General features: G+C 32.6%; 1 long non-coding RNA gene across 1 annotated transcript; it reads right to left on the reverse strand.

The window, feature by feature from the left end:
* Positions 1 to 4295: 4295 nt before the first annotated feature.
* Positions 4296 to 25280, reverse strand: LOC116345510. The gene is made up of 4 exons (XR_004201507.1): positions 25105 to 25280; positions 24522 to 24570; positions 6269 to 6321; positions 4296 to 4523 (listed from the first exon to the last, which is right to left on the reverse strand). It is a non-coding gene; the product is annotated as an uncharacterized LOC116345510 (long non-coding RNA).
* Positions 25281 to 26330: the final 1050 nt, after the last annotated feature.

The following is a 26330-nucleotide window of genomic DNA, read 5'->3' on the forward strand; positions in this document are numbered from 1 at the left end:
GTGATTAAGTGCAATCGACAAAATGCTACCATTAGAAGAAATGACAAATTTTGGAGTTGGTTTTGATCTGGATCTTGGAATGGATGAAATAAGTAAAAGTAAATGATATAATTCGTTGTTATATATTATATTATAAACTGTGAAACTTTGAATTTATCAGATAATGAATCTGCTGAACTGACATTTACTCTATCTATAACCGACGTACAAGAAATGGCCATCGCTAACGGAATTAAACCACATGATATTTAATTTTTTATAAAGTAAAATTTAATTAAATAAAATTATGATACGCATTTTGCGACTTCAAAATCAAAAAATAGAAATTATGTTTCTTCTCTACCACAAAAAAGCCATTTGCTAAACACCAATTTTTTTAATGCAAGGATCATGCTTCCACGAACATGATCAGGGTCGCAACTCCCTAATGCAGAGTGTTTTTATGGTGTTTAATAATATAATAAATTATCAAAACTGGATAATTGGATTACAGGTTTTCTCGTTACATAAATACCAGCATAATTTCCGGTGCAGAAGTATGATACTTCTTCATAGTATCGTGTATGTTCATGCAACACAACAAGAAATGGTACCTAGGGGCAGAGCAGTACTAGAATAATCATTTTTGTTTAAAGTAATTCTATGTTGTGAGTAGTAATCCATATCGATTAAAAAACCTCTGTCGAGGTGAAGAACGAGCGATGAAACAAAAATTTGAAACACAAAATTTCTGATATCAATTTTGTGACGAAAATTTTTGATAGATAATTTTTCTGTGTGTTTCTGTGTAAGAGTTATGAGAAGCAAATTGTTATTGAAAACATTGATCTTTAATTTGGAAAAGTGTACAATTATCATTCCAAGTCTTTTATTACTTTAAGATTTTATATTCAACCAGTTTGTATCAAATGTGGAACAAAAGTGTATCATATAGCGAACAGGTGTGTATGAATGCAATATTGGCTATCTGAAATCAAATGAAATTAGACCATTGTAATTCTTAGGCGATCGGATTATGAGCTATTATATATAGCTATGAATACTATGATAAAATGACAATAATTACGTCTTGTTACTTTGAAAGTCATGAGTGAAAAGAACGATAACCCTACCCTCACTTGCTTTCTATATCACCTGTATATTTTTTTTGAGCTTCACGTTCCGAGCGACATCTCTATGTGCTTGGCATTGAACTCGCGATCCAAACGAGCACCAAAGGCAATTAAAACATTTTTTTTTTGGTGCGAAAAAGTCAAAAATGTCAACTGATTTTGTGTGAAGAAAAACCATGTGATATGCAACGTCCTCGCAGTTAATTTCGATGACACAAACTGTGCAAAGTAATTTCAATTTATTTTCCATCACAAATTCACCAAATACAAATAATAAATCGGTTTTTGTTCAATTTACACGGTATATCTTTATCGAGCGTAAAATGACAGACGTCACAACAAATGATTCCGTATTCAAACTTCAAACAACTAACATTCTACACAAACTTTTTGTTCTAATTTTCATGAGCACATAGAGATGGCGCCATCATGCAGTTTTTTACATTATTTGCCATTGTAAGTGATGGTAGCGATAACCTAAATGTGAGTTTGTATGCAACGGCAAAGTTTAAACGAAAGAATGGAATAGAGTGATATGGTAAAATAGTTTCAAAGTACTAGAGTTGACTATAACCACTAATAACTGATGCTTCGCAGCGGTAAACTTTTCATGGACTATGTTCAATCTTTAAAACGCCAAATTTCCATCCATTTTGAGAATTGGTTTTAAATTGATTTGTAGTGCCATAGGTGGAAATTTGGCGTTTTAAAGATTGAACATAGCCCATGAAAATGTTTACCGCTGTGAAGCTGTTAGTGTTGTTATAGTCAACACTAGTACTTCGAAACAGTTTTACCATATCACTTTATTGTTTCGTTATAAAATGAACACTGAATGACAGCTCATGATACCGTTGAATTTTACTACTACTCTGTGTACTTTGATTTTCATTTGCGGTTTTTTAGTCCTCTCTGGTAAGTTCTTAAAGTTGATTAAAGTGATTTAATTTCTTTTTTTTTGTTCAATATTTTTGAATCAATAAAAAAATAACCATCAATGTGGTGAAAAGTCAACTCACACTGTATTATAATATAATACACAGAATTTCCAAGTCCTGATCTAGAAGGCCCTTCGCTGTGACTAACCGACGCTATACAAATTTTTATTCTAAATATTTATTCACGACAGAGTTTTTCTTATTCGAATTTCCTATACATTAATTTTGAAATTGTGTTCGTACAGATCTTACATGTTTCTTTTCGTTTTAACTCTTATTTGTAATTTTTGATTTTATAGTCGCTGCACAGCGGCGACTCAACATTGTAACATGACCTCGCCGGAAAGGAAGAAACGAAAACTCGACTTTTTGTCAGACAAAGGTTTGAATTGTTTGAAAATAAATAGTCAATTGAAATTTTTATAACAATTTTTCATTCCGCTAGAATCGAGAGAAAAAACTGGTACCTTGATTCGTCGATCATTTGATAAGAAAAATGCGCCAAAACATCTAAGCATCTGTTCTCGCTGCTACGAGTTTTTTTATAATATGCCAGGAGAGGTGTCAGCTTCTGTGTTCGAGCACATGTGCGAAGAATCTGATAAAAAGGTGGATCTATTGACGAAGGCAATTTCAATATTGAACGATAAATTAGAAATGGAAAATGGTAGGTCATTTAGTGCAGTAATGCCACCAATACCATCACGTTCGCCATCAACACTTGCGTCGCCACCACCACCACCACCACCACCACCTGCTATGCAATATTCACATTCTCTGTTATCAACTCCATTGAAAAAATGCTTAAAACCAGTTGATCGGTAATTCATTATCGCAATTATTCATCTCTCACTTTTAAAAATCATTTAATTTACACATTTTAGAAAATATCACAAAGATACTGTCAAATCCAAGAATAAAGAAGGAAACAAAAATGGCAACGGAACAGAAGATTTGAAGAATGAATTAATCAACGAACTCAAGAAGGTTTTGTAAGTTCCACATTTTTTTTCTAAACATTTATCTTAAGGTATGTAACATATATTCATTTCGATTCATTCATTAATATTAGGGAGCGTCGTCAAAAAGCCACGGAAGAAAAGAACCTGGAAGAAAAGACCGAAGAAGTCGACAAATTCAAGAGCAGCAATGATGATAAACCATAAAATCTTGATCTATGAATGAATGTAATTGTCGAACTCTCTTGAGATTCAATTACTACGATTTAAATTTAATTTTTGTCATCAGAAACTAAAATAAATACATGCGCTGCAAAGCATAAAAGTTCTTCAATTTTATTTATCCTGAAGTTCAAGTTAACTTATTTCCATTGAAATATCGGCAAAACATATATTTTTGAATCGGCAAAAACATATAAATTGAATGTTTATTGTTAAAACACGAAAAAATTATATTTCCGCTATGTTTTTCACCAGGTGTTTTTCTATTCTATAATTTAAATTATTTCAGTGTCATGACCATTGGTTGTGATGCAATCTAAGACGATCTATTAATTCATTGGGATCTTTCTAACATTTATAGTCAATGCATTTATCTCTATTAAATTCCATGTAATTTATTTTAAAAGAAAAGATTTTCGAAACAATGGTTGAAATGGCGATGACACGAAATGAAAACAATAGAAGTGATTGTTATAGTTATGGTAGTATTTTTATACTTATACAATACAACAATCACTTCTATTGTTTTCACTACGTATCATCGCCTAACGTTATCCAAAGGACCTGAAATATCCAGGTGACAAAATCCAAATATATTGTCTGCTTAGAACCGAGTTTTCTAATTTGAAAAAGAAAAAAATAACTCGTTTTTTCACAAACCCGTGTAATGAATCCGACGATTAAAAGAGCCATTCTTTTTTCAAAAACAAGCTGAAAAGTTCGCGTTTTATGACCGACATTGTTTCGTGTCAATTGTGCAAGTGATTTATAAATCTTTATAATCACTGATTTATTCAAAAGAAAAAATATAAAAAGTACAAAATGTCTAAATAAGAACTATTGGAAAATCAAGCCATCGAAGTCGATGAGCTACAGCGCTTAATTTGAAACTTCTATAAAGATGGTGCAGCAAGCAAAACCAAGCACTATTTACGTGACAAAATAGTGACATTCTCGGAAATGATTTCTCAACGCCTGCGAAATATAATATGTGAATATACTTGGAATGTTTGGAAATATTTTTTTTTTTTGTTTTTTTTTTTTTATTTGTTAATTAGGTCTCATTTTTAACATAAATTGTTGAAAAAATTTATTTGCATCCAAAGAAAAAGTGATTCACTTTCTGGCTTATTGTTGTTGATGGGCAACATCACGTGCGAATGTACATTGTGGTGGTGTACGGATACGACGGGCTTCCTTCGATCTGTTACGCACAACTTTCGAGTGAATGGCGCATTAGACGCAGTAGTGCAACTTGGCGAACAATTTTGGGAGGTAGTAAGTGGTGTTGACTGTAAACACACATTAGAAACGCACAAATATATATTCTGAATTTAATATAGGTTCGCTTAATTGAGTTGATGTAAAATTCATAAAAAACACAATAAAAAAATCTCTTTTGCATGCATAAAATATAGCAGTGACCGGTTCGCGCATATTTCTATGCCTGATAGCTATGCTAAGCATAGCGGAGACGCAAGCCGCAACGCACCCGTCGCCATTCGATTCGAGCTATATCAACCCCCCCTGATGTCAAACAATGAAAAAAGATTCATAACATACAACACCATCTCTTGGTATGCCACATATCTGTTTTTTTCTCCACAATGTGGAGAAAGTGTTTACGTATACGTATACGTTGACATTAATAATCTGTCAAAACCATAAACACATTATTTTCATAACGCAATTTTGCGAGAGTTCCTATTCTCTGCAATTGTACCCGTTGTAATGACAAGTTCTGGTTTTGGTGAGTCGACTCCAAAAAATGTGGCTTGAAAATTTTGTGTTACCGCATAATTTGCGAGACGTTTCAAATATAACAGCGAAGGTCCAACGAATGTTTTTTCGTTTTGTATAGCTTCGATCAGAGTTTTATCTTCCTGTTTAATCAATTTAATACCACCTCGATCCCAACTGTGCTCAACTCTTTTGTGCTTGTAAATGTTTCCCGAAATATTCTGCTGGCATACATCGCACTAAACCATTTTGCGTTTCCTGTTTAAATTATAAAATAATTGTTGATATAAAGAATGTAAAACTGAGAGTAAAGAGCGATTGAGGTTAGAATATCACGAAAATGTGCATATGATTCTAAACGTTCTAAACTCATTTATTGGTTTTTTTCTCTCTGCTTTACATTTCTTGTTACTGTAAAATCACTTTTCAAAAATTTATGAAATCGTATTCAATCTAAACACAATAAAATCACAAAATAACTTACAGTTTGCACACAAAAATTTAATTTTTTTCAACTAATAGGAACTATCGCAAAATTGCGTTATGAAAATAATGTGTTTACGGTTTTGACAGATTATTAATGTCGACGTATACGTAACCACAGCTGTCATAATATATACGTAACTTCGTATTTTCACATTGTGGAGAATTTTTTCTGTTTCATTAATAATGAATCATTATTTTCTGTAATAAATAGAAATTTATTTATTTATAATTCTAATAGAATGAATTTGAAAAAATAAATAGAATCATTTATATGAAATAAAAATAATTCTAATTTGAAATAATACGATTTTGTTAGGTTCCCATAGAATGGTGTGAGTATTTATAATTTAGTTGTATTATTTTATATGCTTTATGTGTGTGTACAATGATTTTTAATTGATTTAATTTCAATTTGATTTACTTGAATGATTTTTAATACAATTTTTGTGTTGAAACTATAACATTCAAATACATTCCAAATTATTGAAATAAATTTGATTTTTGCATCTAATTCACACTAAAATCAGATGGCGCTCATTAGCGAGATTCGCAAAAAAAAGTCTCCAATCTCATATACGTCAACCCCCCTTGAGCTATATTGTATGCGCACGGTCGTCTGCATAAACGAACATGTGTATTGTTCATATAGAGTGAACGGCGATGCGTCGGTTGCGTTTGCGGTTATGCTTGGCATATCTATGCTACCTAGCGTATTTAGGCAAGCATAGAAATATGCGCGAACCAGTCACTGAAATATAGTATGTTTTGCATGCTTTAAATGCACAAAAAGACCTCTTAATGCAATACTCACAATGGCGTCTTACACTCTCAAGATCCGTAAATCCAAAAATTGAATGTGAATTCCTGCAAAAAAAATGTGTATAAAAACTTAACCACACTTTGGCACAAAATAGCGCTAAAAAATGTGTTGCGCATGCAAACAAAATAATCTCTTATTGCACAAAAAAACACTATAAAGAAACTCTTTTGCATTATTTTTTAATTTATTTTGCATATATATATTTTGCATGCTTTAAATACGTTAAATTTGCACAATGGCGTCCGACTCACTCGATATCACAAACGAAAAGAACGAAGAGAAGACAAAAATGTCACAACACAGCACGTCGTGTGTAAACAGAGCGAATATATTGTACAGAGTACAATAGTTGATCGCCTCACACTCACGGCGCTCTCAATGCTTTGTGTGTATTGAATTCATTTACGTTGAACGCGTTCATTTACAATACATAAAAAGCATTGAGAGCGCTGTGCGTATGAAGAGATGAAATATATATTCATTTGTTGTTTTGTTCTTTCTCACTTAAAAAAACCTTCGAAAAAACATCTTTTTTTAAATTAATTTTTTCTTTATGTTTTCAATTTTTTTTTGTAATTAATATAAAACACAACCCGCAGTGGCTATTCACCCACATTTAAAAAAAAAAGTGGAAAAATACCATTCCAAATCTTAGTTTTATGCTAACACACAAAACCATACTTATTTTTATATATAGAGATGTGTCCCTTGTGAACTAGGCATGCATAAAGAATGCGAATCGCAAATTCATAATGAACTCAATGCCAGTAAAATAAAAAATATATGAATGCCTGAGAATAGATGCCGAATATCATATATTATAATACAATTTTCATTCTTATTTTTGGAACTACATCAAAAATGAAATTGAAAAGCCATACGCTCGGATATCAAGAGACGTTATGGATGCTTTCCTGCGGTACATAGTTTTCCCAGAAAGACACCATAAGAAACCGATTATTTATGCACCGTCAGAAATAAAACTTATGGCAAAAGCAGGGAGTGTAGAAAAATTGAAAATATTTCAAAAACAATACACCTCATATGAAAACCATTGGGTTGTACTCAAGCACCGTGCAGAGTCAAAACTTAAATTTGTCGTCTCTATTTATGATAGCCTATATGGCATCAAAGATAAGGCCAATCAAAAGCATTGGGTAGTCGATAAGAGAGCACTCCAGGTTCTATATGGTACAACACCATATAATAATATAATCCCAGTGAAGACAACACAGCCTCTTGCGAGTGGTGCATGTGGCATATTTGCCATCGCAAATTTTTTCACATTATTGCTAGGTAAAAATCCAGAAGTGCAAAATTATCATTTATTGAATGAGGACGAGATGATAAAAGAGACACGACGATGGGAATGCGCAGACACCCTGCAAAATTATTTAAAACACGAAAAATTAAACTCTTCCCAACCGATCAGCTCTAGCCAGAGCAGAGAGCAAGTAAATAATAAGTTTTTTGTACTCACATTATCACAGTTATGTGGAATTACATTTGACAGATGACATGACAATGTCAAATCGATTCAATGTATCGAATTTGACAATGCACTTCGTACCACCATTTTGGTAATTTGATACCAAAATGGCGGTGCGAAGTGCATCACATTCTACTGATGTGGTGTTACCACCAAACGAAGTTGATGTGGTGGTACCGATAGCTCAGCCAATTGTTCAACAAACGCCGGCAAAAAGAGCGGTACGTTTTCACTCATTACCAACTCAGTCAGTCCATTTACCATCAGTAGCACCACCGCCGCCACAACAACAACAACCGGCACGTCGTATAACTACTCGCTTGTAATCCGTTCGGTTGGCTGCACTACCACAAACAACATCATCACGGTCGGACGATAGTGATGAAGAGCAGCTGGCCATTAAAAGGCGACGGTAAATATTCTTCACTTTTCTGTTCAATAGCGACACTATGACCAGTGACTACCCTCAAGTGCGGGACTGTGGCCGTTAGCAGGTCCAAAACAAAATCTTTGAAATTTGGAATCTCATTTTCGTGAAAATTCTTGAAATGTCATTACTAAAAATGAGAATACCTTATAGTACCATCATCAAAACCAATGACTATTGAGCAAAGTCTTGAATGAATTTTTGAACCCAATATTATTCGAGATAGGGTTGAATTGAAAAAGTAAATTAAAACTAAATTCTATTAACGAAATCGATTTTGAATTTTGATTACGCAGTATCGTATAAATGCCAAATGCAGCATTCGATCATTTAGATCTAGACTAACTGACATAAATGTGACGATTCCATTCACATATTATCAACAAGTCTATAAGGAATTTTACTATTTTCATAACCTAGCGATCTGATATTGTTTAAATCATCTCTCAATCATTTTTGAATTGAATCTCATGTAGTTCACTTAAAAGGAGTAATAAAAATAAATGGGGTAGTCTCAAAATTAAATCTCAACTGACATATCAACAGAGTGCTGAAAAACACATGCTCAAAAACGCAGAATGTAGCGGCATATGCATTGCGCCACATATTTCTATCTCGACACAAATGGAATATATGCAAAGTCACACAGTGGTATTCCGTGCAACACAAATATACGCGATGTCGTGTATGCTTACTCACACACACACAATGAATACAAGGTATACGGAACGCGTATATTTGTGCTGTCTGTGTGATTTTGATGAAGAAATATGTGGCGCAATATACATTTCTCTCTCATACATATTAAATAACATGTAAATTGCATGTGTGTTTTAACACCATCACTGGGCAACATTCTCATTATTTATGCTGAAAAGACACCGACTGCCACCAATGAAGCACGTCCACAGGTATGTATTTTCTTGTGCCACAGAATCATGATACAGGAATCTCTTTATGTTATCTACTATGCACCATTGAGTAGCGATATATCTTTGCATGTGTAAACAGTCCAGTGCTTGACTGTGTGTTCTCGCTATAATAATTATAATTCAATCCGCAATTGAACAAAAACTAAGCCTATGACATTACAAATGTTGTTTCACATCGACAAGTACAATCGATGTAAGTTCATTTAATCAAAACTTTTTCTTCGTATCAAAATAAAAGAGTAACAGCGAAGCGTTTGCAATTTCTTTCACGTTTATGTGAATAGAATTTAGGAGATAACCTTTCCGACCTACAATCAACAAATATCGGGCCGGGTTTCTGTATTATATTCTCTTCGCACGAAGTATGTGCCGTACAAGGAACAATTCATGTTCAAAGCAACAATGGACACCAAGAAAGAAAAGAACAGTGATGGTTTTTTCCTATCTGAATAGCGCTAGCTATTCGCAGCGCCTGTACAGCATTGCTGCCCAGATGCTGAATCGTAGCGGTTGCCGCACGCGCAACACACTTCGTTTGTACCACACAGAGCATATACGTTCGCGTTCGTTCTCTGTTCGACATGCGTTTGTATAATGACTATGGTATTAGTGTATCATACTCTGTTAGCTCACTGGTTACTTAGACTATATGACAATATGTTGTGTGGTACAAAATGCGTGCGGCAACCGTTTCGATTCAGCATCTGGGCAGCAATGCTGTACAGACTCTGCGAATAGCTAGCGCTATTCAGATAGGATCATAGGATAGGACCACCACTGATTACAAGCCACACCTCCAACATTAGTTATAACGAATCTAGTTCGCAAACTCTTCAATTTTTTTTTTTAAACCCAAAGAAAAGAAATGTGAATTTAATTCAAATAAAAAACATTTTGTTTATTTTTTATTTAAAAAAAAAACTGAATTTATTCGAAATATAGTCTCAATTTGAGCAGAAATTGCCAATATTAGTTCATATATACCGGCCGCCGCCACCAAATTTTAAAAGGAAAATCTCTAATTATACACCGAAAGTAGATGTATTTTTTCTTTTTTAAGTGCTGTCATTGAATTTATACACAAGTATGTGAAAAAAAATTGTAATTGAATTCGTGCTGTACCGATGAAACCGTTCAAGCGACGTGCTTTTGTAATTGCATGCACAATCGAACTCGAACTGCAGACAGAAATAAAGTCAAAAATTCACAGTAAAAAAGTTTGGGTGCATATAAACCATGAACATTTCCGATATACCGGCTTGGTGGATACTGGTTTTTTTAAATCGAAACTCATGTTTCGCACTTGTTCGAATGGCAAGCTGTATGCAATCGGTATCCATTTCAAGCTATCTTGTGCACTGTTGATGGTGTAAAAGAGGTCTCGGATCACGGAGGTTTTCTCATCCGAAATTATTTAGGCGAATCGATTACAAAAAAGGCACCGAGATGTGTATTTGGGTACGTTAAGATCTCCTTGTATTTATGATGTTCTTGTTCGACTGCAGTCGTATTGTTCAACTGCAGTACTCGGTTTGGATAAAGAAGCGATAATATTACTGCCTAAAATGATAAAAAAATAAAATGCACATATAGTTGAAGAATTGGACCAAGTAAAGGATTACTTGCAAGATACGGGTAGCAACACAGAACCGCTACGGCCGACCGTATCTCACAACGATGAAATGAGTGACGCGTTGGAAAGGGCGTGTCTTCACTTCCATCTGAAGACGTGGTACGTCCATCGTCATAACAATCTGAGCGAGACAGATTGGAAAAAACTGAGCGAAGCCATGAAGAAGGACGGCCTATCCAATATTATAGTCCACCAACAAGGTAATACCGCCACTATTATACATTCGTGTGAACGCCCTTCAGCCATTAAATGCCGTTGCATTTTTTATGGGCCTTTGTGCCCCCCCCATCATTCGGCAAGGCAAGCAAAATTTAAACATGCTTACAGCTCCAAATTCTATGGAATTCTTCCGTGAAATTTTTCAAACATTATTGGAATTTGGAGGTGACTATACTTCGATGAAAGTTGTCAAAATTGGCGGTAAGCGTTATTAGGCGTATACTTTCGACTTAGTCCGTTGCAACGGAAAACAAGTTTGCATAGAATGCAGCGCCAACTGTATGTGAATTTCATTTTTTATCGTTTTAGGCAATAAATCTATGGTTTTCTTAAGGCTTCATTATTTATTTTGGATTTTTTCTTTTGTTTATATAGCAAACAAACAGAAGAAGATGTCATCATATCAATTGATGGTTTCGATTCAATGACACCAGAAATAAAGGAGAAATATATACCAATTGGTAGAGTGAATGGAATAGGAGTCGATGGTAATGATATCGGCTCAATGCATATTATTGAAGTGGTAACAATTGATCATTATGCAAACCCGTATTCTGAAAATATAATAAACGAATCGACTATACGCTGCGTGCACACTGCACATGCTTTAAACGAATCTACCAACAAATTTAAAGTACTGATGATTAGTATTTCAATAAAATTCGACGGTAATAGTTGCGGACTCGCAGTGGTCATTGCATATCATCCGTTTCTGAAGTCGTCGATGTGGTTTTTCCAACCAATAATTAAACGTCATCAAACAACTAGTCTTATCAAAAATGTACAAATGTATACACACACATACATGTGTATATACATAAATTAGATTTACAAAAAATTTCCATAACTTTTTTTTTCTTCTTCTCAATAATCTTAGGACTAATACGTTTATTTTTAAGATTTCTTTTTTTAAATTGAATTGAACAGTTTAAATCAATGTGTGTTTTTATTTTGTGTACTCGTGACATTATTAAATGATGTTTGTTTGGAAAAAAACGAAATATGTTTTACCAATGTGTGAGATGAGATGAATTCAAACTTAAAACTATTTATGATTTTTTTATTGAGACTGAGACTCTGTTTATATTGTTTCAATCGATCTTGTGCTATACGTCGTTTGCATTCAATTTCTTCGGCCGTACATTTTTTGCAGTGAAGTGAACGAAAACCAAACCATTTAGCTAATTTCACTTACCGAACGAATCGGAGCAAGCGGAACGTTCCGAAAATGGTTTACACTGTTTAGTCGTTTGCATGTACACATACGTTGCAATACAAACCATTCTCGGAACGTTCACACAAAACGAAACCAATTCCGAGATACCGCTCCGAAATTGGTTTGTATGAGAAATGTCAAACCGGTTCACTTCACTGTTATGTAATCATCTGGAATATATCTTTAGAATATATTGATAGGAGAGTATGTGTCTTCCTATTGAAGTAATATACATAATGTATCATCATCAACATCAATTATAAAAAGGTGAAAAAAGGTAAAAAGATTTGCTATGATGATCGATCTTATACCGGGGCCGTTTGTTCCTATACCGTATTTGAAGATATTAAGCGCTACTTTCATATTTCGACCATCAGCTGTTTGCAACCAAGTAAAAATATTTTCATAAAGTGTTTGGCAGCTGAGTATAGATTATACTGAATACTACGGTAGTGGCGCTTGTTGTTTTTCAGTTAAGACGTAATTTGGGTACGATCCAACCACTAAAGGTATAAATGAAAACTATATAAATTTCGAGTGTAATTTTTTGTAGTAAAAAACTACATTTAAAATATAGATAAATATAGGATTTTCTAAACGAAATTCAATTGAAAATTCGGCTAATAAGACTTAAAAAAAAAAAAAAAAACAAAGGAGGTTGAAGTCATTTCAATTGTGATTTATCATCAAATATACCTCATTCTAATATGCCATGTTGCTTGCTACAAGCAGCTTACTTGCTTGCGTCGCCTCTCACGCGGCAAAAAAGCATGCGGACACATACATCGCATAATAGGTACGTATGCCTTGTATGTGTCCGTATGCATACTTGCTTGGTTCAAAAGTTCAGATATGGAGCTTATTTCAAATGAACATGAGATTGGCTTACGCACCAAGGAACTTTGCATTGATGAACAGATGTTAACAACACGAAACAGATTATTCGCGGATAGAAAATACATCAACTATTAAAGCGAGCCGCATGTTTGTTTTATTTTGGAATATGTTTAGTTGTTGCTCAAATATTCGTTAGTTAAAATCTCTGCATGTAATTCCGTGTTGCTTACAAAATCTGCACTAATTAATTATGTAAAAAAAACTATCAATTATTTTTTCTGCCTTACGTCTGACATTTTAAACATCGATTCTTTATCATAAAAAAAAACACTAAATTATAAATCTGAGTCGTTTGACAGCGTGGGTGCGTTCAATGTGAGTTTTTCATATTAAAATTTCAGACGTAAAGCGGAAAAAGTAATTGTTAGTTTTTTTTACATAATTAATTAGTGCAGATTTTGTGAACAACACGGAATTACATGCAGAAATTTTAACCAACGAATATTTGAGCAATAACAAAACATATTCCAAAATAAAACAAACATGCAGCTCGCTTTAATAGTTGATGTATTTCTATCCGCGAATAATCTGTTTCGTGTTGTTAACAACTGTTCATCAATGCAAAGTTCCTTGGCGCGTAAGCCAATCTCATGTTGTAATTATAGACGTAAAATTATTTGTTTAGTGTATGTCTAGCTGCAAGGTTTAATATAGTTTTCTGACATAATAGATATTTTCCCATCAGCTCTCGGAATAATAGGTTATAGTTTTGCACGTAATAAAAAACTATTATGATAAGTTAATAATAATAAGCATTTCCACCAATATCGTTATTAGGATCAGATCCTAATAACGTTATTATGATTTTACAGTGACCGGTTCGCGCATATTTCTATGCCTGATAGCTATGCTAAGCATGGCGGAGACGCAAGCCGCAACGCACCCGTCACCATTCGATTCGAGCTATATTGTATGCGCGCGGTCGTCTGCATAAACGAACATGTGTATTGTTCATATAGAGTGAACGGCGATGCGTCGGTTGCGTTTGCGGCTATGCTTGGCATATCTATGCTACCTAGCGTATTTAGGCAAGCATAGAAATATGCGCGAACCGGTCACTGTGATTTTATTAACTTATCATGATAAAATCATAATAATGTTATTGGGATTACATCCTAATACTTATTATGTTTTATCATAATATTTATTAGGATTCATCTTAATAAATACCGTGTTCACTTCAGCTAAAAAAGATTTTTCAAAAGATGGCGCTACCTCAGATTAAGATGAATCCTAATAAATATTAGGATGTAATCCAAATAACTTTATTATGACCTTATCATGATAAGTTAATAAAATCATACTAACATTATTAGAATCCGATCCTAATAACGATATAGAACATAATAATTATCATCGTAATAAAAATATATTACGATATCGCAAAACGCAAAACGCAAAACTATATAATAGGTTGACTGAAATTTTTATGCTCAATTGAGCCAGATCATATATTGATCCGCAGTGTCCTTAAATCATTGCGTCCAATATATGGGGCATAAAACGTGAAAAGTAATTTCTTTGATAAATTCAAACTTATTCCAGTTCATCGCTTGTTATTATCAGTTTATATCGAAATGAAGTCGTTTTATCATATCTATGGATTTAACTCAAACATTGATTGGAGCGAGTGTGTGTAATTTATACTTTTACCTATTCTATATCCTATTCTTTCTTTCTTCCGTTTTCAAAACTATTTTTGTTGATGCATGTAATAGCAACATAAGAACGTTAAGAGGTAAAAATGCATTTGAAAATGAATTTTGGAACTTCGTTACATGCTAGGTTACATGTTTATAAAATGATTGGTCTTCGAACATAACTCATTGATTCTTAGTTCAGTTGTGTTTTGTTCTCTCATCTGGATGTGTTGGAAAAAGATTTTTTTTTTTAATTATGGAACATATTCGGAATTTTCTTTTATTTTCTATATTTCTACAATATTTCGAAATATTCAATCTGAAAGTTCGTATTTGTTAAAATACGAGGAGTCTGATAAATATGTTTGAAGAATCTAAATACTTCATTATCGAATGAAGTTGCACTCAATCATTCTGTAAATGCAACAAAATACCATTCAAAAGATCATCCAATCATTAAGTGTTATTAAATTTGAGACATGTTCAAGTTCAAAACATCAATTGTTCAGTCTTATGAACTTAGTTGAACGCAAAAAGTACTTTAAACGATGCACAAAATATGAATTAGATGGAAATCGACCACAATATTTACAAATTGTTGATATGCCACTCAATGGCCACGAGTGGCCATGGCTAATGATGTTTAACTTTTTATCTACACAGTGTTTATAAATAGGAAAACCATTTCTTCGGTCATATGAAACTATGCATTTTCATGTAAATAATAAGTGCAATTTCGGCACAAACATTACATTACATAAAAGCACCACTAATCGCACAAGAAAGTTTCGTTATGAAATATAGTTGAAAAGAATTATACAAAAAAAAAACTAAAGTATGTTATTCGACAAATGCTTACGTAAGCAATTACATTATTGTTTATGGTTGAGTTTGAATACCTCGAGCTATTTACATGGAGAACAAGCATATTCGATACGAAAAGAATGATTTAAAAGAAAACGTGCTGTGCACACCGTCCATGTGTAAAAGATTTATTGAAGATAGATCCGAAATTCGAAACAAAATCTTCCAAAAGCAATGTATTTTTCTCTTAAATTGAATCAAAGAAAATATGTTTTCCTCAAACAGGTATCCACAAATTTTTATTTTACAACGAATACATAGAATCTCGGACTTGTATTTTTCGTTTTGAAGTCATCTTTTTCTACATTTATCTAATGTTTAATATTTCTTATTTACTAATTAATGTTTTCTTTATTGAACACGAATAAGTGATGAACAAAAGAAACTCCAATATTTTTATGTAAAAATTATGAATTAATTTTGCAGTATGTGCAATATGCGCTAAATTCGCTTCGTTTACAACTCACGGTGAGTGTGTAACCATGACGTTGGTCATGTCCACGACAAAACGGGAAAAAACTATTAAACTTAACTTTATATTACTTAATTTGGAAACACAGCAGTTTGAAAATTCAAACGACAGTTTCATTGTGTACTTCATTTAAGTTGCATTGCAGACAGAGTTTCGAATTTTTCAATTCCAATTCATTCAATTATAATTACCATTAGTTAATGTAAATTGAAATTTTCAATTTATTTTTTTCAATTCATTGAATTGAATTTTCAATTACCATTTACATTCAAATTGATAAATGAATTGAAATTTATTTCAATTGCGTGAAGTTGCAGAGATTGATGCCTTATGCGGCATTTGTGCATAGCTAATGTCAAAAGTGAGGTTAATATTTGAATGCGCACATTCAACAATAACGGTTGCTCGTTGCTGTGTCAATAAGTTTAAAAGAAATCGCAGCAATGAAAACAGTTTCAAATTTTAATTTTTTTAATTTGTATATTAATATTAAATTTTAAATATATATACATTTTAATTTACATTCAAAATGTTATTATAAATGAATTGACGGTAAAAAATTGAAAACAATCGAGAGTAGTATTATGGGAGCCAACTAGAATCTCTGCAACTTCACGCAATTGAAATGAATTTCAATTCATTTCTCAATTTGAATGTAAATGGTAATTGAAAATTCAATTTAATGAATTGAAAAAAATAAATTGAAAATTTCAATTTACATTAACTAATGGTAATTGATTTTCAAATAAATGAATTGAAAAAACTAATCATTATTTCAAACTCTGATTGCAGATTTATTTTTTCAACTTGTAGAATTGGTTTTTTGTTATTGAGTTGTAAGTGTCATTAATATTTTAAGTTCGAAACTTTATTTCTTCGAATTTGTGTAAAAACATACCTATCGTTTTATTATTCTCAAAGGTAAAAAGAGTCATTATTTTTACAAGATTTCATAGTGGATGAACGTAAATTCAGTGCACAAACATTATTCGTTTCAATATAAAAAATCAGCATTTCGCTGAATGAATTCTTATAAAAAATTGCTAGATTTATACCGTATAAATATTTCATTAGTCAATGTTCAAGGGCGTCGCCAGAGGGGGGCAGGGGGGGGGGGGGGAGCCCCCCCCCCCCGCCAAAATTTTTTGAATTTTTTAAAAACCAACAACAAAAAAAAATTTTTAGAGAACCGATTAAATAATAATCGAAAGAGCTATTTCACATTTCAAATTTTACTCATTTTTTTTTTGAAAAATCGATGACATCAGTTCGTTGGATCATTTAGAGTCTGTTTGTAATTATATAAACATTTGTTACTGAATTTATCAAACTAACGTCTCAAAACAGCGACAAAGCAAAGTATAAAACTTACATTGTTTTGTTTATATGAGGCATAAACATCACAATTGAAAGCGATAGCCAACTCTTTGCATTTATAGATGAATCGGTTGTTTTCTTTCTTCACATATGTGTTTGTTTTATTACCAACGAACTGATGTAAGGGATTTGTTATTTTTTGGGTTTGTTTGCAGTAGACTTATCAAAGTTATTTTTTTTTTATCAAAATTAAGTATACGTGGCTCCGCACAACAATGCTCGCAAACCGTCTCACAGGTAGCTAACTGTGTAACAATAAATATGAATAACACTCTAAAGTTTAATTCATTACAGGTCTTTGCATGTTAAGCATTCACCGCGAGCTTGTAAAAGAAAATAAAAACAAGATATTGAACGAAGTTTTGGAAAAGTTCGCATCAGATACAAGAAAAATATTGCTAAAATAAGAAAACATAAATGCATAATATAATATGTATTTTATATCTATAATATATATATATATCGATTTTTTGAAAAATGTCATCGTTTTTTGAAAAAAATGTCCTCGTTTTTTAACTGACTTGCCGCCCCCCCCCCCCCCCCCCAATGTCAATGTTCGTGATTAATTTCCAAAACTGTTTTCCAGTGTCGGACTCAAAATGGCCAAAATCACGGTATTAACAACTTTCATATTCGGTTTTGTTGGTGCATTTTTAAATTCCGACAAATCTCCACAATTAGCACCAATGCCTTTGTCTCATATGAATAAGGTAAGTTTCCAAAAAGATTAACATTTTCACAAAAAATAAATGTGTTGCATTTTCCTTTGTTCAGTGGTTTTTGGTATGGTGTTCAGTCGCCTCAAAATTCCAATTGAACACCGAAACAAGACTTGAATCAGATGATGAAAAATATAGAACATCTCACACCGATATTCTTACTATTAACGATATTGATGCTACGGGACAAATGCACAGTTAGAAAATATCAGCCGACGCTATACGTAAAACCGACTGGTACGTGCGCTCATACGTTTTGCATCTAGTGACCATACGATTTTTCGACTGATTCGTTACTCTTTGTGCGTATCTTCGCTCAGTCGAAAATTCGTATGGTAATAGAAGTAAAAGATGTAAAAACGTATGAACGCACATACCAGTCGGTTTTGCGTATAGCCTCGGCTGATATTTTCTTTCTGTGTGAATGTTTCTCCAGTACCTAATTGTACTGAAAACAAAACAATATTGCATTGTAAAATTTATTGTGAAACAAATTATTCTTTTATTTTCAACATACACTTACCGGTCTTTAATGTTTCTGCTCTCTGGTTTATGGTATGTTTGCTTTTGAAGCATACAATGACAACGGCTGCAAAACATTGAAGTGCAGAACTCATCCACATCCACTAACAGTACATAGTAGTCGTTCAGAATAGCGATAATGCCTCTTATTGGCGTGCGTAGATGTCCTCTTATGAGCGAATCAGCGGCAAATCTTGCATCGCCTACCGCACAAATGATTGTTCGATCCGCACGGTTTTCGATTTTCTTCGTCAGACCGGTCATTTCCTTCGCTATGACATGACACATTTTCTCTCAAATTTGCCTTCATACGTATATTTGATCGGTTGGCCAATTGATTCGTTTGACAATAAATTACCAAGAGGTATTGATGTTCTTCGATATTATTTTCATTTTGAGGGCATCAATGACACAGCCAAAATATCAGATACGACTATTAAAATTCATCAAATCTATCGGACTGTTGGAATCTCAACTATCCACTTGGAATCGATTCGAACGAAAGTGAAACGTATGATAGCATCAGTTAAATTAGTCATTGAAACTAGAAGAAGCAAAGTGTATGTATGAATGAGAAATGTATATGAATAAACGCTACATTGCCGAAGTATCATAAGCAAAAATAACATGTTCTCTTTTTGGAATATTTTCAATATTTTTTTTTCTCTGTTTGAATAAAGAAAATTGAAATTTACTCAAATCAAAAGAAAACGAAATGGACAAACCAATTGAAAAGACAAGAGAAAAATTAAAATTGAAAAGAGATGTAAGCGGTCACAGCACAGAGATGACAAAGACCGCACCACTGTCATTTTCTATGTAATTAAAAAAAAGAAAGAAATTGAATCCAAAGCAATAAAAGCGCCTCTCGTGTACGATCATTATATTGGCTGATTCCATTTATGAACTAGTTAACTAACTGACAAAGTTATACAATTACGTTTATTCGTTATTTTCACGTGATTAATTTTATGCTAAATAATGCATCATTTTTCCTCATTTCATCTAACTGCAAATCAGTGAAGTGAACCAAAACCAAACCATTTCATTGGTTTTACTTACCGAACGAACCGGAGCAATCGGAACGTTCCGACAATGTTTAGTATACACACGACCGTTCAATGGCTGTGTGTGTATTAGTGTGCATTGCTATTCACGTAAATATACGTCGCCATACAAACCACTCTCGGAACGTTCCGGTTGCTCCGTTTCGTTCACACAAAACGAAACCAATTCCGAGATACCGCTCCGAAATCGGTTTGTATGAGAAATGTCAAACCGGTTCACTTCACTACTGCAAATTTATCCTCCTCAATTTCGTCTGCTAATCGGTTTCTGGTTACAGCTCTTAAAATTATTTAAGTTGAAATTGAAAAGTAAAAGATCTCTCTAAAACGATTCTCGATTCATTCTAGAAGAAAAAAAATATGATGGCAAGATAAGTTCAATTTGGTTCAATTCATTTGATTTCCGGAATTTAAATTCAGACTCTCATTTTTTATGACAATCACCCTTTCGTTGTTGTTGGTGTTGTTTTTCTTTTTTTAAATAAAAACATCACTAACGTGGAGGACTGCTCGGCTGTATTCCCGATACAAATAACATGGCCGTAGACATAGGTAAGTGATATTATTATATTATTAGGTCCATCACTTTTTCTATTATTTTTTAAATTGTACAATATTTGTTGTAACAATGAGCACCAATATGGTCTATTATTTTTCAGCTGCCACTGACCAAGGCGCTGAGTTAATTCCAGACGAATGCAATCAGAACTCTACAATGGACGAGACAGTAAGGAATTACATTCATTTAATGAATAAAGTTTGAAATTTCTTTACAAATTTTTTTCTTCCACAGGCACCCACAGTTGGATTAAAATTTTCTCCATACCTGGACGCAAAAAAATACAAATATTTTTTACACATTCGTAAGGCTTCTAGTTTTCATAAGGCTTTGGTTGGAATTTATGAATATTGCGGTGGATTTCTCATTAGCACATCTGTGATAATACTTATTTTTTTATTGAAGGAAAACACCTTAATTTTATTAAAAAAATATTTTCAGGTGCTAGGGACAAAAACTTGACTTTATCGAAACCCCCCATTTAATCTCCATAGACGACAAAGAATTATTTAGTTATAGTTCAAGAAAATTTCATCAAAGGATGCAAAAAGTGCATCTTCAAGAAGAATTAACAGATAATCGATGCATGGTTAACCCTAATTTGATCTAATCATTTTACTGCACAGGCACCATGTCCAATGTACCCACCAGGGGTGCACCGCTGGTATATTTGGAACCCCATACCGATTTGCGCACCCTTAAATTGTGCGATTTGAATTGAAACATTTCAATTTTTTAATTTTACTTGTTCCATTATTTTATTTTCTCATAAATGATCTGCTCATATCTGTTTTCTGATTAAGATACAAAAAAGTGAAGTTATTTGATTCATTTGCATCCTGGTTTTTTCATTTACTTGGAATTTTATTGTTAAAAGTGTTTAGAATGTGATCAAAGTTGGACTTAAGCGCCGATTTTTTTATTTTTATCAATCAAAACTCCGTATCATGTTTATACAACCATCAAACAACCAGTGTCAGAAGCATGTAATCGATCAATTCGTCTAACTTTTACTGTATTTGATTCGGACCTAGTCGATAGCCACTCAGTTTTTGGAGTGTTCAAATCATGCAAGCTTATGTCTGCGGCGTTAGAACCATCACGTGTGATCGCTCCAGATAATTCTTTTCCATCTTTTTATTCGTGATATTTAATGAATTTTCTTAGCACTTGTCCAGCACTAGATTTAAATTCAATTCGCTTGGTGAAATATTCGCTTCTCTTACTTTGTTCCAAGACTTGAATCCAATGTCGGAATATGATGGCGTTTTATTTTCAACCAAAAGTATGTTTTAGCGTAGATGGCGCTGATTTAAATGGACATTTGTATGTATAGACGGTGGCGCCACCCTACTCAATTAAACACTGAACTACAGCGTTTCCAATCGTTGCTTGAATCCAAAGCTTCGGAATCCTATGCCAAGATTCGTGACGAAACATTCACTTTTCTTGCCTCTTCTCTATTTTACTTTTTGCTCTTTTCGACGTGGTTCATTCATTCTTTTTGCCAGAATACGATCAGGCAGATGATAGTTTCCGACGGTACGCAATGCCTTTTGCTTGCAAGTGAACATATTTTAAACTGGCGACATCAACGCATCAATTTGCAGCGACACAACATAACGACAACATCGATTCAATTAAACATTAACTGTAACACATGAATTGTAATAGCTGATTTTATAAAAGTTTTGACTTCAAAATGGAATTTTTAATAGTCAGTTTGCAAACTTCGAATCAATATTTCGTGAACACTTTATTAAATCAATCTAAAATAGTATATTGCACAAAAACCGTGATGCAAATAAATCTTTCTATACAGAGCCTTGTTTTGAGTTAAATTAACGTAAATTGATAAAGCAGAACATTTGTATATATTTTTGATTTTTTTTAAATCCAAATCACAAGCATTTTCTCTTAAATTAAAAAAATAGAAATTGAATTAATTTTCCGCCTATACACTTTCAATTCAAAATAAACTCGTCAATAACTTGGCAATAAAAAAACAAAATTTTGAAATTGAATTGAAATTAATTTTTTCTTGGTATTCAATATCTAAATAAACTATTTATAAATTTTTTGTATTACCTTGGCTGACTAAATTTTCGGATGATGACTAAAAATGTTTTGAAAAAAATTATTCAAATCTATATTTATTAGTCTAACGCTGTTTTCTAATTAATATGGACTTAAATCATTCGTGCAAAAGCAACATTTTTTTTTTAGATAACTCTTTTAGGCGAAAATCCATAGCAAATTGAAGAATCTTTTCTCAGTCAAAAACCCTAGCAAAATGAAATAATTTCTCTCCCATTTTCTCCTTGATGACCAATAAATCTCCAACAAATTAAAATAGAGCTCATTTTCAATAAAAAATCTCCATTTTTAAACTTCAATTCAATGAATGAATTTTTTTCTAACACTATTTACTTCGTGTACAATTAGAAAACGAATAAAAACAACGAAAGCTCCCCATTTGCTAGACGCACGATTGTTATAAAACGTACCAAAAATCGATAACATAAGAAATAAAACAGTTTGAAATAGATAAACCAAAAATGATAATGATAAGGAACAATCGCTATATTTATGAGATGAGACTCTTTGATATCTTTCATTTTAAATCGTTAAGTCGATCAAATTTCGTAGCAATACTGTTCAGTGTTTTCTTTTTATATTTTTTTGAATTTACAAAAGTTAAATTTTTTTAAAATATGGTGCGTTTTAATGTTATTCGTTCTTTTGATGTTTGGCGGAATGCTTGAAAGAATAAATTGGAAATTTCGGAAAAATGAAATATTTGTGTGTTTGTATGAGAAAGCGGGAGCGTGTTATGAGAAAAACCAAATAACCGGTGAACATGTGTATTTCAGTTGATTCGATTTGATCATGAAATCGTTTCTATTCTTTTGGATAATATTTTTTCGGTCAATCAAAAATTACAATCAATTTACTTCTCTACTACTTTCAACTGAAAACTGAAATATATGCTTATTCAAACGCGTATCCGTTTTACTATCTTCAAATGCACAAAATTTTATTTAAGACTTGAAAATGGATTTTCAAAAGCTTAAAGCACACTTTTGAAAGTATATGCATGTTTTTGTATGCAGTTTGAATTACGCAATATGTCCTTTTATTTTCCATGCAGAAAAAAACTAAAAAAAATTACCACAAATGTGTTCTCTCAAACTGATTTGCCTTTTTTGATAAAAAAAAAACAATTCACATTTCAATTAATTTTTGGTTTTTCTTAAAATACAGAGCTGCCTATTGAGGACGATCCATCTATAGTGTCAATGACGAACTCTGCCAAAATGGGAACAATAGCGAAATTGATTTGGATGACGTCATTAGAACTTCTAAAATTTAACTTCATTGCAATATGTTTAGAAGAATAAACAAACAGAGTTTTTCTCTGTGCACTACGCTACGATTCTACTAAACAATTCCGAACGAAATATACCTTTTGATTGGAAATGGAATTGTCTACAATGAAGTGATTTGAGACTATTTTTTATATAATTTCGAACGATCGCACTGGCAAAAAAATTCAACAGCAGGTCTGCATTTTTAAGATGTGCAGTTTCGTTTGAATTAAGCATAAAGTTTTCAAAAGAAAATTACTTTTTACGAATAGTTTTGTTCAAATGAAGACAAGAGATTTTTAAAATGGAAATTTCAAAAAATACGTATGAAGTATATGTTTCTAAATGCGAACTATTGAGAAATTTGAAGAAAATTGCCTCAAATTTAAATGTTTTGCAATGCCAAAGTCCATTTGAAGTGAGTCACTTTTGAGACAAACAAAATAATCGAAGAGCACGTACCCTTTGCCGATCATTGAATTTTATTTTCAAAAATAATCTCACATTTGAATTTTAATTGTAATTCCAAAATAAAATCTAAGTATACAGAAAATGAAACCGATCGGTTATTTTCAGAAGCATTTTTGTAGTTTTATCACATTCAATAGAGTCAATCTGTTCTAAAATTACTCTCTACTTCTCTACTCTCAACTAAAAAATAAAATATATGCTTATTCAAACGCAAATTTGTTTTACAATACTTCAAATGCACACCATTCTATTCAAGTCGTGAAAATTAATATTCTAAAGTTTGAGGCAAAAATCTGAAACTATGTGCTGGTCTTTGCATTCGGTTTGAAATAAACAACATTTTCATGCAAGAAAAAAAATCAAAAATCTTACCACAAAGGTTTTCTCTCAAACCGTTGCCGTTTTTGATGGAACATTTCAGCTGGAAAACAAGGAAAACGATCGATTTATTTGAAAAATAGATTCTGAATTCTAATAGAAAAATAATATTTTTTCGAAAGTCAAATTTTTATGGAAAATTGGTTCAAATATTTTGCATTTATTCTGCAATCTCTTCCAATTTTTCAAATGACAAAACGAAATGGAATTTAACCAACAAGCATTAACAAAAAAAAATGCGTCGAAAAATATCAAGCCAAGCGACAATTCTCATAAATACAATAAATATTGATTTTAATATCTCCATGTTGCTTTGTTTCTTCGATTCAATTGAATTGTGTATTATTTTATCACTCATATCGAAATTTGAGACGCGAGCTAAGCACTTTATTTATTCCCAAAGAGTCGAAAGCAATAAATTATCAATGTTTATGTTATGAGTGCGATACTGCTAGACCGTGAGAAGAGATCGTTCGTATACTGAGAATTGGTGACAATTAATTCAATGCACTAGAATTTTCCACTTATTTTTATATGACACGACAGTATGAAGCGACTGTATGACTCATTCACTTACCCAAAAAAATGTTTCCAAAAACTGCACAAAACACGGGTTTTTTTCTGCCTTTTTTCTTGGCGATGATTTTACTTTCAATTGCATTTAGTAGACAAGTATATTTTAGCACATTTTTAAAAATAGCGATCAAATAGAACCAAAATAATTAATGCAAAAATGTCGCGACATTTTAATTCTTTTCCCTGAATAAAAAACAAATTTGTTGATAAAACTAATGATCGACACAAAAAACTTCTTTAAATTTTAAGATCGAATTAATTCCAAGCGCGTTTTTTCACTTTTGTCGAGTTTTCAATTTTTTAATGTCTTCTTTTTATAATATACGAAAAAGTTCCAATGTTTGGTTGAACCAAAATAAATGTTTTTCCAGCAAAAATAGTACAACACGAGTTATTTTTTTAGAATTTTGCACATAATAAAATCCACTTTTAAACAAAAAACTAAATCGATAGAAAAAAAATGCCATGCAAAAAGTATTTACTTCACTTTAAAAGAGTTTTTGCTCCACCGAAATTTTAATTTTATTTTGCAAAATCTAAACCACGAGTCTTCAAAATTTCCGACTAAATGAATCAAATGCTTGTGAGAAACTGAACTGAGCGAAGAAAAATTAGTTGTCGTTGTGTGCTCTCGTTCGTGATTTCTCATTGGTTCATTGCGGCGCGTTTTCTCCATCTTCATACATGCAAAACATCGACGAATAAAAAGAGCGGCGAAACATTGGCGTTCGTTTATCGCTCTCACTTCTTCAAAGCATATCGCTGTTCGCTTATGTGTGGTATGTGAGATGGAGAAAAGGCAAGAAATTAGCGAAAGACGATCACGAAACGCGGCGCGCGTGTGTGAGTGTGTGACGTCGCGCATTATTTATCGCGTAAAAAGGATTTTCTCCTCAAATAGCGATGTTAACGAAGAACTGTATGTATCGTATGCCATTGTTGGGAGAATTCAATTGCCATACAAAGGAAGCTTGTGTGCGTGTTAGTTGTTTGCGGTGAAACATTATTAAAATTACGTTAAATTCATTCTCAAGAACGGAATCGTATTTTTTTCTGTGTTAAATCGAAAGCTCTTTCAAACAACCAGAATTCTAAAAAAATTGTTTTCAAAGAAAATGCACACTTACTTCGATGGCGACATTGAACTGAAACCAGAGATTTTTAATTGATTCATTTTTTTGACATTTTTATGATTTTTGTTTCATTTCATCACATTTCCATACAATT

This window comes from Contarinia nasturtii, unplaced genomic scaffold (genome assembly GCF_009176525.2).
Source record: "Contarinia nasturtii isolate CC-2019 unplaced genomic scaffold, AAFC_CNas_1.1 Cnas_scaffold_1305, whole genome shotgun sequence".
In the NCBI taxonomy this organism is placed as follows: Eukaryota; Metazoa; Arthropoda; class Insecta; order Diptera; family Cecidomyiidae; genus Contarinia; species Contarinia nasturtii.